Source organism: Scardinius erythrophthalmus, assembly GCF_964197995.2.
Source record: "Scardinius erythrophthalmus genome assembly, chromosome: 12".
Taxonomy (NCBI): Eukaryota; Metazoa; Chordata; class Actinopteri; order Cypriniformes; family Leuciscidae; genus Scardinius; species Scardinius erythrophthalmus.
In genome coordinates this window covers 20,945,115-20,951,881 of record NC_138232.1, presented here as the reverse complement: position 1 = coordinate 20,951,881, position 6,767 = coordinate 20,945,115, and the positions used below count along the sequence as shown (strand labels likewise).

At 37.0% G+C, this 6,767-nt stretch overlaps 1 long non-coding RNA gene across 1 annotated transcript; it reads left to right on the top strand.

Moving 5' to 3' along the window:
* The first annotated feature begins 687 nt into the window (after positions 1-687).
* LOC308699542 lies at positions 688-2,953 on the top strand. The gene is made up of 3 exons (XR_014031200.1): positions 688-1,186; positions 1,307-1,396; positions 2,252-2,953. It is a non-coding gene; the product is annotated as an uncharacterized lncRNA (long non-coding RNA).
* The last annotated feature ends 3,814 nt before the right edge of the window (positions 2,954-6,767 follow it).

Below are 6,767 nucleotides of genomic sequence, written 5' to 3'. Positions count from 1 at the left end.
AACAGTTTAATGTCAACAATATTTTCTCCATCTGCCTGTTCATGAAAACCCTGCGGATCCACCAGGGAAAAGCTTCCTCTCACACAGCCGGGGAGGTGCGGAATCCAGATTTCGTGAAGAGCGCATCATATTACATCAACTGTGGAAGATGCGCTAGCGCAACACTCAATGGTCCCTAACCTTGGAAGAAATCCATTTGCCTAATCGATAGTTATAGATATTCTCAATAAAATACTGAGAGGGAATGTATAAAGGCATTACAGGACTTGGATTAAAGGAATAGTTCACCAAAAGCAAAGATTCATGTACCTACACGTCATTCCAAACCTGTATGCATGAAACACACAAGAAAAAAATGTGTTTTTGTTTTTTTGACCCCTTTATCATCTTCAAAAAGAAGAAAGAAATTCATACATATTTGAAATAACGATTTTTTTTTTTCTGGGAGGGTGGGGGATAAGAACTATGAGAACTTTATATACAAGCAGCATACAATATAGACAATTCACTTCAATACTGTATTTGTGATATTAGAGGAGGCTTGTTACTTTGACTTTTCTTTCACAATACAATAGTTGCAATAAAGTGCATAATTCAGTGCCTGACTGACACTATGATTTCTCCCAGGTGTTAACTCAATCAGGAAGCTGGTCTTTTTATTAAGAGGCCTCACCTCTGTTCCAATTTACAATGATCATGAATTATTTCCTCCTTTATAACTCTCCTACTGACAGCTTCACACAGACAAAACAATCCCAATTAAGGTTTCCATGAGCAGAGTGTCAGTCTCTAATTGGATTAGATTACAGACTTGATTGGGACCAATTAGCATGCCATGGCCTCACCTTTTGAAAAAGGAAAAGGTAATTTATCCTAATGGAGACGTTTGCCAAGGTGTATATTAGGAGTTTTACTGCAGTCACTGAATCAGATGGCCTGGCCCCAGGCTCTGTGAGTTAAGCAGGCTTATAAATAGACTGGCTGTTAACACACGCGACAGGAACGGAGAATGAATTTGGCGCCGAAGCGTTTCCTTCTGCAATCAGGATTCTGTGGGGGAGCTGACACTTCACATTTAGATTGCATAGAAGTAAAGCCTCTGGTAACAGGTGTGACCTACAGTAAGCTTGACTAATGCTCACCACTGCTCTGTCCTGGCTGGCTTTAATGGAAAATCACCATAAAGGTAATTTGCAGGTAGCAAATGTAGTCTGCCTTACATTAAGACTGTAGAAATGAAGAAGAGCCTGGTGCTTTGCATGACACTCATTTCCACCATTTTGATTCCTTATTTTCTCCTTTTTAGATTAACGCCCACCACAGCCTACTAGAAATGGCAAGTCAAAAAAATGGCATCCAAACTTGCAGATGCAGCCAGAACTTCAGAAGAAATTGGGTAAGAATGAAAGGTTAACTATATTTGTTTTCTCAGGCACTGTAATTACCTTTCAACTATAAAGCTCAAATCACAGCCACCTTGCAAAGTGTTTACTTTCTATTACTGACTGATGGCTTCTTTAAAGTTCCTTGGCAGCTCATATATAAACAATCAAATAAATTAATTACTTGCATTTTTCCCATGCTTCACTTTCACAAAGCGAGAAGAGAGTTCAGAAATGAAAACAGCGCAGGGGAGGTTTACAGGAAATCCCAGACATTTAATTGGACTTTGTGTGTGTCTTTGTTTATGGCTCCCTCTACCAGTAAAAATGACTTGTGAAATTAAAGTGAAATGCTTTGATCAGTGATAGCATTTGAATGGGGGGGGGGGAGGGTTTAAATATTTCAAATTCATCTGCAGCGTCACACTTTGATCTGCTGGCTGATTAATGAGGTTTGTTATTGAAAATATACTAAACGAATCTCAGAACGCCTGCCCACTGTACTTGCAAGTTGTCTCACTGAGCAAGGGGGAAAATTAAGTTTTTTTTTTTTTTTTTTTTTTTTTAAGGAAAGGGTAAACTGTTTGTTGGAGTTATCTTTTGTTTTCTCCTCCTCTTTTCGAAGAATGAGACAGAAACAAATAGTGTTTTCTTCTTTATGATGTAGTGTACTATTCATGCTTCGTTGTTTCTTGTGAATAGTAATATAGTGACAGTTTCTACTAGCTGTGTTGCAAAATCTGTTTGTATCATTGTGTCCAAGTGCTGTTTTTTGTATTTATTTACTTTTGGTTCTTTCTCTATCAATTTAGTTTTTTTTTCTATTTATTTATTTATTTATTTTATTTATTTATTTTTCACTTTCTCAGATGCAGATACAGGTCCATTGTCTTCTCCATCATCATCATCATCATAATAATCATCATCATCATCCGCTGACATCAACCTTTTATCACCAGGTTGTCCGGCTAACTGACCGAGATCAGAATCAATAAAACTGCACGCCAGACCACCCAATGAAGAAATCTTGTTTAAAGACCTATCACTTTGCTAATATTTATCTTGAGTATTTTTAATAATCTCTATCTCTCTAGCTTTTGTCTGTGTTGCTTGTTTGAGTATATGTTTAGTTTATTTCTGTACATCTGTTCCACCTTTTTATGTTGTAAAAAGTATTTGGTTATTGTATTTTAATGTTTTTATCGTTGTGTTTTAAGGCCAGAAAGAAGTGGACTGGTAAGAAAGTCACGTGACACAAATTTCAACATGTAGGTACTGATACTGTATCTGATGAATATACAATATTTACACTATCACAGATTATATATACCTGAACACCACACTTTGTAAATGAGCTAAAATAAACTGTTAATAGATTTTTGTATTTATCCGTGTTAGTTGTCTCTTTGTTGCAGCAAACTAATTATTTTAAATATATACACCCCTTATGTAACATTAGAAAGTGTTCAAACTTCAAGCTTTTTAATTTTTTTTTTTTTTCAAATAAGGCTGTGTCTACCCATTAATAACTGCACTTGAAATTCAATTCACATTAAAGAACACAACCCTATAAAAACCTGTGAAAGTTTATTTTGTGGAAAATGTAAAACTATATTAGTCTGAAGGCATGAATTATATATATATATAAAAAAAAATCATATTAGCTTGCCTTGCTGACCCTACTCGCAATCTACAGGGCGACCTAACTGCTCCCCATCACACAAGTGTCTATCACCGACCAACAAGGCCAATGCAGTTAAACCCTCTGTAGTGAACTATACCTCACAGCTGATGAGTTGAAACTATTTTGGCCCGAACCCAGATCCTTATATATATATATATATATATATATATATATATATATGCATGCCTCCTCTCATGCTGATTGACTAGATAATTTGAACGTGTTCCTTCCAAACTTTAATAAAACATCACGTGAAGAGAACAGGGCCATTGCTCATCAGAATATGTGCATTTCATTCCTGATATCTCTTCTTAAAACCTGTGAAGGAGAGGGTTTGAATTGATCAGCATCAAGCTGACAGTTTCTTTGTAGTAGGGCTGGACCATGCTGAGTTCATGGAATTTGGAATAGGCTTAAATGAGCGCTCCAGCGCACTAAAGGCTTACATAAATGAGGAATTATTAGGCACTAACTGTACCATCAGGGTCAAGGCTTTTTTTCATATTGAACAGTACAGCAACCTTAAAGATGCATTTTTCCCATGTAGTTCTACTTCAATAATTACATTAAGTGTTATTTGCCCAATGTAAGTTCAAACATTCAGCATTTACACTCATAAGCAGGAAAATAAACAGAGATAAATGTGTCCACTTGATCCAGAAATGCATCAGTGAGTTTGCTCCAGAATAATGTACCCGGCCTGTAAAATGCTTATTAAATTAGAGGAGCGCTCCTTCTTACAATACAATGCTTTCATCATCTAATAAATATTCAAAAGACAGACGGCTCCGAAAACAAATATGAGACATAGTTTGCAGTTGTTTTCATGTGACATGAATGTTTCATTAAGTGCTAAATGTAGAAAAGCCATTCCAATTTCTTCTCCAGCCGCAAGCTGCACCAAACCCAAACTGAATCCTAATTAGTTTTCTATTACAGTAGGGAATTTGCTGCAGTCTGACTACAAAGCTCAATGTTTAGGGGTGAAATTAGAACAGTGTTGCCAGATGAACCGTCTCCAAAAATAAAGAAAAATAGATTTCCAGTGGATGATTCTAGTACAGTATGACTTTATCGAATATCATCACAATCTCCACCACAATCATGATCAGCGACCATCAAGCCAGTCTGAGAGGCTGGAGAAGTGTGAAATTTTCATTTTAGCACTGGCCTGGGCAGGTTGTGAGGAGAAGGTGAGTAACTGAAGTTGTTGCAGGTCAGCGATGATGTATCTCCCGTAAGGTGTTGTCTGCGTCTGACAGGTGATGTAGCAGGTCATGAATTGCCTGTCTTAACATTTTGGGTCCTGCACGGGCCTATGTTTCAGAGGCATTTTGAGGAAGAGCCACCTGCTTGTGAACAAGGTGATCAATGAACAGGGAGCTTTCAGTGGACTCCATACGAGAATCTTATTGATGTTTCAGGACTCGGGCCAGAATCGATGGCAGCTGTTTGAGTCTGACTGAGCTAACTGCGCTTGACGTCAGCTCTGAAGGTGAAATTAATTGATTGAGGGGATGACATTTATTGGAGATGGGTGTCAATCTGTGTTTATTTATGCTCCCATGAGCAATTATAACAGGAGGAGGGGTGAGTCTGGGACGAGAGCTCTGAGAGCTCAGGGTCTTTCTTTCACCAGCTTATCACAATGTCTTTGGTTCCTCTGTGGTAGTTTTATGCAATTAGTGGCATTGAAAGTGGTTGAATGGCATTAAATTTTAATGTGCTTTCACCACTGAGAATGTGCCCATGATGGCACAGGCTCCTATTAAAACAAAGACAGGTGGTGGTGATGGTGCGTTCACCCCTGTCAGAGCAGTGTCATGATCAGAATGATAGTAATTAGTGTGATGCAAGGAGCGATAAAAATATATTTGACAAGAGTGCAATGATGAATCTTTCCTTCTAAAGTTTTAGAGAGAAGCTACCTTTAGCTAGTAACTAATGTTTGAAGAACTTCATGAGGCTCCATCTTGTCTGGCTATCTTCTGTTACACTTGGAAAGGGGGAAAAAACTATGGTCAGTAGAATGATATTATTACAATTGTACCGTTTAAGTTGATTTCCTCATTACAACATTATATTAGTATGCACTATTCCTGAAACCAATTTGCATCATACAGATTACAATATATTAAAATTAAGAAAAAACAGAAATGTAAATTTGTTTCATTTAAAAAAGTATTATTACTATGTTCTAACAGAAGGATATATCATTTTATAAAATTCATAGCTGCTTCCTTACAGTTTGTCCACGCTGTCAGAAATGTATTTAAACATTAAAAACAAATAGGCAAAATCAAAGTTACATTTCACCCTGAAGGTCATCTTTCCATATCTCATATGCTCTGAGTTAGTTCAACAAAATCAGACTGGAATGGTATTATTTTTCCTTTACATTCTCCTACATATTTGTACAAAAAAAAAATGTGCCTTTATTTTCTGTATTATTGATTTCTGAAAAAATATAGATTGTATCTTGTGTTGTTATGGGAGATATATTTATGACACATTGCCTATATGTAATCAAAGAGTATCATAGCTCTGAAAATATTGGATATAGATTAATCAAAAATAATTCCTTGAAACATAAATGTTCTCTTTTTTCAATTTTGCAATCTGTTTTGACCCAATGGAATCAGTGAGAACTTGTCAAATACAATTTCAGAATGCTTTTATATTGCAAGAGACACATGCCAATGTGGTAGGCTATATCGCTTTGAAAGTGAAGTGTTAATGTGTCAGGGAGTCTTCTAGGAGCAGCCACCTTCATTTAGCCACAATTCTTCACTTTCTTTCCCTCCCTGTGTCTTGAAACTGTCCCTTAAGAAGGCCAACCTGCTGACAAGTCCCATCTAGTCATTGTACCTCTTAAAGTATCTTTCCTCCCCTCTAATCAAAATGACTCTCTGTTAAATAAACCATGAAAAAAGCTTTTCCACTGACGGTGCACTGAGGCGTAACGCTGTAAAGCTGGAGCATTAATCAACAGATTGGATTTCTGCGTGCAACTGAGATTCTCCCTTCCTTTGCAAGTCTTCATTACAGAACAAAAGAAATATAAAAGGACAAAGAGATGGTATCTGGACATAATGAGGGGACAAATCAATGAAATCAGATGTTTGTTCGGTTTGTTCGATGTGGTTTATAGGAACTAAAGGAGATGGAATGTTGTTTTTGGCACGAGGCACATGAGAGAGAGAGCTACCAAAAGACATCAGTGAAAGTGACTGGTCTGTTCTGTCAGCGATGTAGCAGAATGCTAAATGGCCAACCAAAATGGCAGAGCAGAATATGAAGGCAGTGTCTCAGCCTTTAGAGAGTGGAAATGGGTAACAAGGGCAGGCAGCAGGTTCCTGTAGTGTGGCTGCCTGTTTTATGTGCCTGTGCAGACATGCTATTCCATATCAAATCAAACTAAAGATTACAAGAGATCACAAGACAAGAGGCCAGGCAGAAGAAGGGACATTACTGACTATGATTATGCCTGCCGCCATTTCACAATTCCAGATTATAAACCATACACAATATGATTACTATTTCTGCCATAGTATTTGGAGACTGGGGATGCTTGTAACACAGAAATAAATCATCCTGAGGTGATATTTACAGGATGAAAAAAAAAATAAAAAAAATGTAACAGTTGAAAATTCTCAATTTTACTTTTTTTAGGCCTATACTAATTACTAATTTTACTGCTT